Source organism: Bos mutus, chromosome 8, assembly GCF_027580195.1.
Source record: "Bos mutus isolate GX-2022 chromosome 8, NWIPB_WYAK_1.1, whole genome shotgun sequence".
Classification (NCBI taxonomy): domain Eukaryota; kingdom Metazoa; phylum Chordata; class Mammalia; order Artiodactyla; family Bovidae; genus Bos; species Bos mutus.
The window spans coordinates 15,398,236-15,410,743 of record NC_091624.1 but is presented as its reverse complement, the minus strand read 5'-3'; positions in this window follow the sequence as shown (position 1 = coordinate 15,410,743).

Genomic DNA, 12,508 nt, shown 5'->3' with positions numbered 1-12,508 from the left:
ACTCAGTCATGTCCAACTCTTTGCGACCCCATGGACTGTAGCCTACCAGGCTTCTCCGTCCATGGGATTTTTCAGGCAAGAGTACTGGAGTGGGTTGCCATTTCCTTCTCCAGGGGATCTTCCTGACCCAGGGATCAAACCTGGGTCTCCCGCATTGTAGGCAGACGCTTTACCCTCTGAGCCACTAGGGAAGCTACTAACCTAGACAGCATATTAAAAAGCAGAGACATTGCCCACAAAGGTCCATCTAGTCAAGGCTATGGTTATTCCAGTAGTCATGTATGGATGTGAGAGTTGGACTATAAAGAAAGCTGAACGCAGAAGAATTGATGCTTTTGAACTGTGGTGTTGAAGACTCTTGAGAGTCCCTTAGACTGCAAGGAGATTCAACCAGTCCATCCTAAGGGAGATCAGTCCTGGGTGTTCTTTGAAAGGACTGATGTTGAAGCTGAAACTCCAATACTTTGGGCACCTGATGCGAAGCGCTGACTCATTTGAAAAGACCCTGATGCTGGGAAGGATTGAGGGCAGGAGGAGAAGGGGATAACAGAGGATGCGATGGTTGCATGGCACCACCAACTCAATGGACATGAGTTTGGGTAAACTCTGGGAGTTGGTAATGGACAGGGAAGCCTGGCATGCTGTAGTTCATGGGGTTGCAAAGAGTCGGACATGACTGCGCAACTGAACTGAACTGAACAAGACTGGTTTAATAATCAAAAACCAAAAAATGGCATTTAACATAAAAATAATATCTATATTCTCAATAGATGCAGAAAAAAATTTGATAACAAATTCGACACTCATTTATGACTGTAAAACCTCTCAGCAAATTAGGACTAGGAGATAAGTTTTTCAACCTGACAATGACCATGTATAGAAACCTAACACATCATAATGAATTGTGAAAGATTAGATGCTTTTCCTCTTAAGGCTGAGAACAACATAAGGATGTCATCACTGTTTTCAAACTTATACTGACAATCTTTTATAAATATGTAATGTAACTATAACAATAAATACAGCAGTAAATATAACAAAATAAGTGGATGACTTCTACATTGAAATCTACCAAGAACTGCTGATAGAAATGAAAGAAGATTAAAAAAAAATCAAGAGATATATCATGCTCCTTGGTTTGAAGAATCAATATAGTATTTCAGTTCTCTCAAAACTGATCTATTGATTCAACATAATCAATAATAATGTCACATTTTAATTTTATTCAACTCTTAGATTTATTTAAAAATGCAGAAATCTAGACCAGTCAGGACAATTTTGAAAAATAACATATTGATATATGGTTGACTGATTTTCATCAAGGAAATTCAGTGGGGAGAGGATAATATTCTCAGTAAATGGCATTGGAATAATTGGATAGCCACATTAAAAAAATAAACTTTGATTCTTACCTCACACAACAATTAAAAATTAATCTGTGAACTCTTCTAGGAAAAACACGTTAGAGAAAACATTTTAAATCTTGATATAGGTAAAAATTTCTTAGAGTAGATAGAAAAAAAAAGTTAAACATTAAATAAAACATGGAAACTTATATTTCATAAAAATCTTTTTGTTACAAGGCAGCATTAATAAAATGCAAATCAAACCACACATTGGAGAAAACTTTTTTTTGTACAAAATACATCTGACAAAGGACTTATAGGTAGGATATCTATCTATCTATCTACCTACCTATCTTTCTATTGGCTTCCCTGGTGACTCAGACGGTAAAGAATCTGCTTGTAATTCAGGAGACCCAGGTTTGATCCCTGAGTTGAGAAGATGCTCTGGAGAAGGGAATGGCTACTCACTCCAGTATTCTTGTCTGGAGAATTCCATAGACAGAGGAGCCTGGTGAGCTACAGTCCACAGGGTAGCAAAGAGTTGGACACGACTTAGTGACTAACACATATATACATACCATCTATCTATTATCTATCTATTTATCTATCTCACAACTTAGTAACAAGACAAATAGCCCAAATTTTAAAAGTGCAAAAGCTTTTAACAGATTTCACAAAATAGATATGAGGATGACCAATAAGCATGAAACATTAACATCAACCATCAGAAATATGCAAATCAAAGCTTCAATAAGAGACCTCTACAAATCTATTAAAGTTAAAAAGACCAACAGTAGTAAGCATTGGTGACTTTTGGAGCAAATGGGAATTCTTTCATGGTGCTGGTGGAAATGTAAAATGATTAAATGACATTGGAAAACTCTGTGGTAGCTTTTTACAAAGTTAAACATACATTTGCTATACAGCTCAGCAATTCCACTCTCAAAAGAAATGAAAGCATTATTTTTACTTCAGGCTTAAAAATGAATGTACATAGCAATTTTAGCCATAAGACCTCAAAATTGGAAACTATACAGATGTTAATTGGTGAATGAATAAACAAATCATCATATATTCATATAATGGAGCTCTACTTTGTAATAAAAAGAAACAAACCACTGATGGAAGCAAAATCATGCATGAACCTCAAAAACATTATGCCGGGTAAAAGAAGCCTTACACAACAGAATATAAATTACATGATTCCATTCACCTTAAACTCTAGGGCTGGTAAAAATAATGTATGTCAATGGGAAACAGATCAGTAGCTGCCTGGGGCCAGAAGCAGAACTAGAAAGTGATGGCAATGGGGCACAAGAGGACTTCATGGGTTGATGGAAATGCATCTTTATTTTAGAGTTATGACTACATGAGTATGTGCATTTTGTCAAAACTCATTAAACTGCACAGTTAAAATGGATGCATCAGGAAAGAGAACAGGTGCTGAAGATTGGTACAAATTGAGTAGTTTGAGGCCAGAGAGAAGGGGCTTCTGAACACAGCTTAGCCACTGCCACTGAGACCGCCTCTGGGGCAGCCTAGGCAGATGGGGCTGAAGTACAATTGGGTGAAAATGTACAAGGCTGGTCTTTGTGATTCCTGCGGAAAGATGAGCCACGGGGCATTGGTATTTATGACTTTTTCTGCTTGGGGAAGTGGAAGGAGCACATTAGGAATGGTCCAGAGTAAGGTAGACATGGCGGCTTAAGAGAAGAACAGCATGGTAATCTCTAGAGAGGAGGGAAGAGTAACCATCATGCTGTCACATGTATGATAATGGGAGAAGCTGTGCAGATGTCTGAACCCAGACCTCAGAGAAGGCAAGGAAGTGAGCAGCAGACCACAGGGCACTGGACAGACTCAACAGACGACCTCCCAGACGCTCAGTGGGAATTCGAAGGGGACTGAGAGGTTAGGAGCAGAGCCAGAGAAATACTGATAGTAATGTTTACACTTTACAATGTATTTATTATACAGAATTATAACTCCTCAATGGGCGTGCTTTCACCAAATCAGGATGGGGCAATAAAAGATTCCCTAAGAAAATCCCATAGACAGGGGAGCTAGGTGGGCTACAGTCCATGGGGCTGCAAAGTCACACATGACTGAGCACATAAACTCATTACTCATTACGAACAGGGAAACAAGACTGAAAGGGGGATTGTTGGCCTTTGTCTGAAAACCACAACTTTTAAGGAGTTCAAAACACTAGATGATAATTTAAATAATTGGTGTGCTGATTTTTAGATCAACACAACAGTTACTTAAGATTTATGAGTCTCCCAGAGTATGGGTCATATACTCTTACAGTCCAGCCCTTAGTGAGTCAAGTTCAGACTTTGAGAGTATGTACTAGAAACAGGGGTATAAATTGTCAGTGGACTTGTATTTTAGAGCTGTTTTCTTTTCCCATTTTCCAGTAGCCAATTTTGATATAAAATGACAAAAAGAATCTGAGAAAACTTGGCAATTAAAAGAAAAACTGGACCTTTATCACATACATATCCATAGTTTGAGAAGCATTGCCACAGAACAGAGGTTGAGAAAACACGGCCCAAACGAGTCAAATACAGTCCATGTTTTCTACAGCCTATGAGCTAAGAATGGTTTTTACATTTTAAAATGGTTTTTAAAAATCGAAAAAGAATATTCCATGACACGGGAAAATTATATGCAAATTATATTTCAGTGTCCATAAATAAAATTTTGCTGGGACACAGCCATGCTCACTTACTTACTTATGATGGATTCCTGCTTTCACACTATAGTAGCAGGGTGAGTAGTTGCAACAAAGACCATCCTGCGCACAAAGCCTTAAATATTTACTGTTGGCCCTTCACAGAGGAAGTTTGCCCGCCCCTGTCTAGAAATGGTTGCAACTCACAAGCCTCCATCCTGGTAATCCAGCTCTTTAGAAATCACCGAAACTAAAATCTTTCTACTAAAATTCTCTCTGTAGCATCTGGGCTAATTCTGATGGATCTGCTCTCAGGAGGGCCCTCTTATTGGGGTCTGCCACTGTCCTGCTCATTGTCTCCCCAGAACTGAACTGCCAGCACGTGGCTTGGCTCACCCTCATCTCCCGAGGGAAACCGCCTGCTGCCTTTGTTGTTCTGGGCATTCCCATTCTCATTTTCACCAGGCCTGACCCTGCCCGGCTTGTAAAATCTGATGGGATCCCTGCCCAAGGAGGGATGGCTGAGGGCGGGTGGAAGTGCCACTCAAAAGAGGTGGTAACATCTGAGCGAAGGGCAGGCGCGCTAAGATGGGCGGTACCTCCTGCCTGCACTGTGATCGCTGAGCTCCCGGGTTTCCTGAACATTGAGCTCACACACAGCTCAAAACAACTCAGTAGCGAGCCCTGGAGGGGTTGAGCAGTTCAGGCTTCTCTAGAGTCCAGTGTTTCTCCAGTAAGGAATCTGCAGAGGAAGGGGTGGGACTGGGGGTTAGCGACTCCTCTGTGTGAGCAGGAACATTGCACTGGGCACCTTGGCAGGAGCTGAGCTGGATAAACAGTATCATTACGCCTGAGCCACATGAGGAGGAGTAAGTAGATGTCACAGCTGGGCTTTGGATTTTGGGCATTCGCCCAACCCCTGGATCGGCAGGGAGGCGGCTGAGATGCAGTGGAAAGAACACCACACTTGATGCCAGGAGGATGCGGCACTTACTAGCTGCGTCATTCGGGGTAATTAGCGTTGCCTCTTGGATCTTTGTGAAGTATGTCATTCATGGGACAATTGAGAGGATCACAATAAATAGAGCAAGTGAAGAGTTTCATCAGCTGCAAACCCCAATGCAAACGTGACGTGTTATTACAAGGCAACTTGTGAGAATTGCACCTTTTAGTGACCTGTATTGACTAGGGAGTAGGGAATTACGTTTATGTGTGTGTGTGTTTGTGCTCAGTCACTAAGTTGTGTCCAACTCTCTTCGACCCCGTGGACTATAGCCTGCCAGGTTCCTCCGTCTGTGGGATTTGTCAGGAAAGAATACTGGAGTGGGTTGCCATTTCCTCTTCCAGGGCATCTTCTCCATCCAGATATTGAACCTGCGTCTCCTGTGTCTCCTGCATTGGCAGATGGATTCTTTACCACTGAGCCACCTGGGAACCTAACATTATGGTTAGGATTGGGCCAAAAACTTTTGGACTTTTATGAAAATCATCTTAGGTCTTTCGTCAAGTTAGATAGTGAGATTGAAGGGAATCTTAAAGTCCTTTGGCTATCCCATTCTACCCTTTCCCCAACTTCCTTTGATAGTTGGCTTCTTCTCTGCAACATTCTTGCTAGATGGTTGGCTTGACTCTGCTACATCCACTGGAGAGCTCTGTCTTTGGAACAGCTGTATTCCTTGTAGGAGTCCCTCAGATGTACTCTATTCTCTCAGATTTGGCAATTCTCGTCTGCCTTGCTTTTAGAGTAAGCTCACTGGATAATCCATAGGGCAGGTAGTTGGCATCCTTAGCTTCTACCAATATTTATGTTCTTCCTTGGAATAATGTACTATTTATTGTCATCTGAAGTAAGTCTCAGGGAATCTTCCCCCTCTTCTGAGCTACTTTCTCTTGCAGCAACTCCCCTCCCACATTTAAAAATGTGTCTCCTTCCACTGTAAAGCTGACATCTCTTCCTGGATTCTCATGAGGGCTAACTTGGTGGTACCAAAGGATGCTACTTGACGTCATTGACAGGCTACCCTATTATCCAGAAGGAGGTGTGGTGACTGTCAGTTCTCCGTGAGCTTCTGCTCTTTAACCAGGCAAGAAGTTAGAGTTTCTGCCTTTGCCAAAACAAACATCTAGAAAGCCAAAAGCTTTCTCAGCCCTGAAGTCTTTTTCCTTCTGATATGGATTCTGCCCTTTTAGCAGTTGCTTTGGTAAGTTACATAATGGTTTTTAGATATTTCAAATCATATTGTGACTCTGCTCTTTTACCAAAATGTCTCAGAAAATTACCAAGGAAAGACAAAAAAGAAAACTAAAGGGCTTCTCTGGTGGTCCAGCAGTTAAGAATCTGCTCTGCAATGCAAGGGATACGAGTTTGATCTCTGGTTCGGGAAGATCCCATATGCTACAGAGCAGCTAAGCCTGTGAGCACAACTACCTGGTACTCTGGAGTCCATGCTCCGCAGCAAGAGAAGCCACTGCGATGAGAAACCCGTGCCCCACGACTACAGAGTAGCCCCCACTTGCTGCAACTAGAGAAAGCCTGAGCACAGGAACAAAGACCCAGCACAGCCTAAATAAATACACAAATATAAATAAAAAAAAGAAAACTAGAATTTAAATCAGCATCTGTTTTACTTCAGGACCTGTTCTTAGCACTCAGCTTGCATAATCTGATTTAATTTTCATAACAACTGTTATATAGATGGGAAAACAAAGACTATACACACACACACACACACACACATACACAGGGTTTTTAGGAATGCAATTGTGTTTGTTCAGCCACTCAGTCATGTCCGACTCCTTGTGACCCCATGGACTGCAATATGCCAGGTTTCCCTGTCCTTCATTATTTCCCTGAGTTTGCTCAAATCCATATCCATCGAGTTGGTGATGCTAACCATCTCATCCTCTGCTGCCCCCTTCTCCTTCTGCCTTCAGTGTTTCCTAGCATCAGGGTCTTTTCCAATGAGTTGGTTCTTTGCATCAGGTGGCCAAAGTATTGGAGTTTCAGCTTCAGCATCAGTCCTTCCAGTGAGAATTCAGGGTTGATTTCCTTTAGGGTTGACTGGTTTGATCTCCATGCAGTCCAAGGGACTCTCAAGAGTCCTCTCCAGGACCACAATTCAAAAGCATCAATTCTTTGGTGCTCAGTCTTCTTTGTGGTCCAACTCTCACATCTGTACATGACTACTGGGAAAACAAGAGCTTTGTCAGCAAAGTGATGTCTCTGTTTTTTAATATGCTGTCTAGTCTTGTCATAGCTTTCCTTCCAAGGAGCAAGCGTCTTTTAATTTCATGATTGCAGTCACTGTCCATAGTGATTTTAGGGACCACGAAAATAAAATCTGTCTCTGCTTCCACTTTTTCCTTTTCTGTTTGCCATAAAGTGATGGGACCAGATGCCATGATCTTAGTTTTTTGAATGTTGAGTTTTAAGCCAGCTTTTTCACTCTCCTCTTTCACCCTCATCAAGAGCCTGTTTACTTCCTTTTCACTTTCTGCCATTAGAATGGTGCCATCTGCATATCTGAGGTTGTTGATATTTCTCTCAGCAATCTTGATTCCAGCTTGTGATTCATCCAGCCCAGCATTTCACATGAGATACTCTGCATAAAAGTTAAATAAGACAATATTCAGCCTTGCTGTACTCCTTTCCTAATTTTGAAACAGTCTGTTGCTCCATGTAAGGTACTAACAGTTGTTTCTTGACCTGAATAAAGATTTTTCAGGAAAACAGGTAAGGTGAACTGATATTTCCATCTCTTGAAGAATTTTTCTCAGTTTGTTGTGATTCACACAGTCATAGGCTTTCATGTAGTCAAGCATAGTCAATGATGGAGCAGAAGTATGTGCTTTTCTGGAATTCCCTATGTCCTCTGTGATCCAGTGACTGTTAGCAGTTTGATCTCTGGTTCCTCTGCCTTTTCTAAATCCAGTTTGTACATTTGGAATTTATCGGTTCACATATTGCTGAAGCCTGGCTTGAAGGATTTTGAGTGTAACTATACTAGAGTGTGGTATGAGTGCAATTGCCCAGGAGTTTGCACATTCTTTGGCACTGCCCTTCTTTGGGATTGGAATAGAAACTAACCTTTTCCAGTCCTATGGCCTCTGCTGAGTTTTCCAAATTTGCTGACATATTGAGTGTAGTAGCTCAGTTGGTAAAGAATCTGCAATGCAGGAGACCCAGGTTCAATTCCCGGGTTAGGAAGATCCCCTGGAGAAGGAAATGGTGACCCACTCCTGTATTCTTGCCTGGAGAATCCAATGGACAGAGGAGCCTGGCAGTCTATGGTCCATGAGGTCACAAAAGTCGGACACAACTTAGTGACTAAGCCACCATTGAGTGAAGCACTTTAACAGCATCATCTTTTAGGATCTTAAATAGCTCAGCTGGAATTCCATCACCTCCACTAGCTTTGTTTGTAGTAATGCTTCCTAAGACCCACTTGACTTCACACTCCAGGATGTCTGGCTCTAGGTGAGTGACCATACCATCATGATTATCCCAGTCATTGAGACCTTTTTGTATGGTTCTTTAGTATATTCTTGCCACCACTTCCTAATCTCTTCTGTCTCTGTTAGGTCCTTACCATTTCTGTCCTTTATTATGCCCATCTTTACATGAAATGTTCCTTTGATATCTCCAATTTTTTTGAAGAGATCTCTAGTCTTTCCCATTCTATTGTTTTCCTCTACCTCTTTGCATTGTTCATTGAAGAAGGCTTTCTTATCTCTCCTTCTTATTCATGGATACAATAAAGCAGTATGTTAAGGAAAGCAAAGGAATGAAGAATACAGGATTTAGGGTGACGGTTATTACATATGAGGGAAGGAAGGGAAAGGAGTTGATCAAAGGACTTGGTAGCTAGATGAATGTTATTTTCAAGGTCCTAGTTCAAGTTCTGAGAAATGGTTTCATGAATACATGTATTATTTAAAATAGCTAATTATATAGTGAATGAAACAAAAGTGGGTCATGCAAAGATCAGTGATCAAAATGTGTCATGAACCATTAGGATTAATTCAGTTTCTATTTACCTGTGGTCACCTAAGAACAAAACAAGTCTCCACAAGGCAGTTTGCCTGGCTTTGCATCTTTGGGCTTACTTCTCCTGTGCATAAAATCACATGAAGGTTTAGAGGCTCTGCTCCATCCTGTAGTCACACCAACTGGACTATGTGACCTCCCAGGTAAGTAGGGGCAGAGAAGGATAAAAGAAACACACTGGCTTTTAACTATCTCAGCCTGCAAATAACGCGTGTCACATTTGCTCATGGTTCATTGGTCAAAATCAGTCACATGACCCCAGAATAATTGCTGGAGAGACTGTGAATGTAGAGGAAGAAATGAATATTTAGAGAGTATGATCTGTCTCTGCCATATTCCAATTTTTTTCTCCTTGTTAGAATAAAGATGAACAATTCTGGATAAGATTATATTTTTATCTATCCTTCCTGTGAGCTTTCATAGACAAGATGGCCTCCCTGAAATGGTTTAAAGTCAGATGTGTCTGTGTTTGGGTCTTCAGTTCAGTTCAGTTCAGTTCAGTCGCTCAGTCGTGTCCGACTCTTTGCGACCCCATGAATCGCAGCACGCCAGGCCTCCCTATCCATCACCAGCTCCCGGAGTTCACTCAGACTCACGTCCATCGAGTCAGTGATGCCATCCAGCCATCTCATCCTCTGTCTTCCCCTTCTCCTCCTGCCCCCAATCCCTCCCAGCATCAGAGTCTTTTCCAATGAGTCAACACTTCGCATGAGGTGGCCAAAGTACTGGAGTTTCAGCTTCAGCATCATTCCTTCCAAAGAAATCCCAGGGCTGATCTCCTTCAGAATGGACTGGTTGGATCTCCTTGCAGTCCAAGGGACTCTCAAGAGTCTTCTCCAACACCACAGTTCAAAGGCATCAATTCTTCGGCGCTCAGCTTTCTTCACAGTCCAACTCTCACATCCATACATGACCACTGGAAAAACCATAGCCTTGACTAGACGGACCTTTGCTGGCAAAGTAATGTCTCTGCTTTTCAATATGCTATCTAGGTTGGTCATAACTTTTCTTCCAAGGAGTAAGCATCTTTTAATTTCCTGGCTGAGGTCACCATCTGCAGTGATTTTGGAGCCCAAAAAAATAAAGTCTGACACTGTTTCCACTGTTTCCCCATCTATTTCCCATGAAGTGATGGGACCAGATGCCATTTGTCTTAGCTCTCCTCTAATTGAATTCGGTGAACTTAGGCAAGTTATGTTCCTTCTCTGAGCCTGTTTTCTTATCTGTAAATTGGGGATAAAATCTAAATGTTGCAGGATTAGTGTAAGGGTGAAATTGGCCAAGGCTGTAAGGAGTCCATTAACACATTGGAATCTGAGTAATTTACTAAATGGTAGTAATTATTACTATGAAAAGCTGCTATGAGGTCATTGTTTAAGTTATCTAATTCTCAGTGTAGTTTTAGGGGTTGTCAACAAAATTTTCCCTAATCATTCCATCAAAATAAGGCCACAAAGCCCTCTCTGTGTTGCTAACAAATTCTGTCTGGAATGAGGGTGGCATCTATGAGTGCCAGATGCCTGGTACAAATGAAATCACTACCTCTTTCTCTGATCTTAAGAATACTTAGGATTGGGAGCCTCAGAAAAGCAAGTAAATGTATTAGGTCAAGATGTATCTTCAGAACTCATGGTATGTTTTCTGCACTGCTTGGTATTAGTCAGGATAAACTAGGTTATCCTGCCATAACAAACATTTCCCAAACCTCAATAGCTTGACACCAGAGATGATTCTTGTTTATGAAAAGTACACACAAGATCCAGGAAATTTTCAGAGCCACTTCCATTCCACATAGCAATCCACTAATCCATATGTAAGCAGCCTCCACTACATGGTAGCTATACTATTTGGAAAATAAAACCTTTTCTGTTGACTTGGCAGGGACAAAGGTGCTGGATATTACTGAACTGGCAATTTCTCTGGCCAGGAATTGACACTTACCATTTCTATACACCATACATTGGCCAGAACTAATCAGATCAGATCAGATCAGTCGCTCAGTCGTGTCCGACTCTTTGTGACCCCATGAATCTCAGCACGCCAGGCCTCCCTATCCATCACCAACTCCCGGAGTTCACTCAGACTCACATCCATCGAGTCAGTGATGCCATCCAGCCATCTCATCCTCTGTTGTCCCCTTCTCCTCCTGCCCCCAATCCCTCCCAGCATCAGGGTCTTTTCCAATGAATCAACACTTCGCATGAGGTGGCCAAAGTACTGGAGTTTCAGCTTCAGCATCATTCCTTCCAAAGAACACCCAGGGCTGATCTCCTTCAGAATGGACTGGTTGGATCTCCTTGCAGTCCAAGGGACTCTCAAGAGTCTTCTCCAACACCACAGTTCAAAAGTATCAATTCTTCGGTGCTCAGCCTTCTTGGAAGGAAAGTTATGACCAACCTAGATAGCATATTCAAAAGCAGAGACATTATTTTGCCAACTAATCAGATAGCCCTTCCTAATTACAAGGGTGGTGGGAAAGTAGAATCCTCCCATGTATCCAGGAGAAAAAGAAAGCTTGTTCTCTACCCAAAACCCATTATATAATGACCGTCTTTCACGCACAAGGGCACAACAATGTGTGTTTACACAGCGTGTACCGCATAGTCCACATACATCCAACTCCTTACTCTTTTTTTTAACTTTTTGTTTTGTGTTGGGGTATAACCAATGAACAAACAGTGTTCTGACAGTTTCAGGTGAACAGTGAAAGGACTCAGGGATACATTCAAACTCCTTACTATGTAAAATCCTTTGAGTGTTTTGCTTCCATGGGTTTGTGCGTGTTTTTCCATTAGCCCCAGAATACACTTCCCTTCCATTTCTACATTTTCAAAGTCTACCTATCTTTCAAGCTTCTTAATTGCCACCTCTTTATTCCTCACCACAAAAACTTCACTTTTTCAACTCTTCTCCAACAGCATATTATGCTTCTCTTGAGATTCTCTGATCCATTTGCTTTCACTCTAAGTTTTTGTTCAAACATTCAGATGAGCCAAAAACAGAGTACTGAAAAGGAACATGTGGAACTTGGAATTACAATCAAAACCTTAAGTCTGGGGATCAGGAAATAGAATTGTGTTCTTTATATGGGTAAAATTCTGCCTGCCTTTTAGAGTCACAATTTGACTGGAAATCGAAAACAGAAATGAGCAGAGAAGCAAGGATAGCTCCAAGAAGAAGCTCTTCCCTGGGCTTAATGATTGTATCACATAGGTCAGTCAACTCATCTGGCTGATGTCTGCTCCATACCTAGGGCAGATGACACTTGGCAGCCAGCTGCTACTAGCCAGATGAGCCAAATAGCGAGACCCAACTCAGCACCAAGATAGCAGTTTCTGGCAATTGTGAAATTTCCTTTGGAAAGTGCCACTGCTTTGCCATCCAAATGAAACTTGGTTATTAATCATAGCAAGAGCAGGTATCTGAATAGTTTGCTAA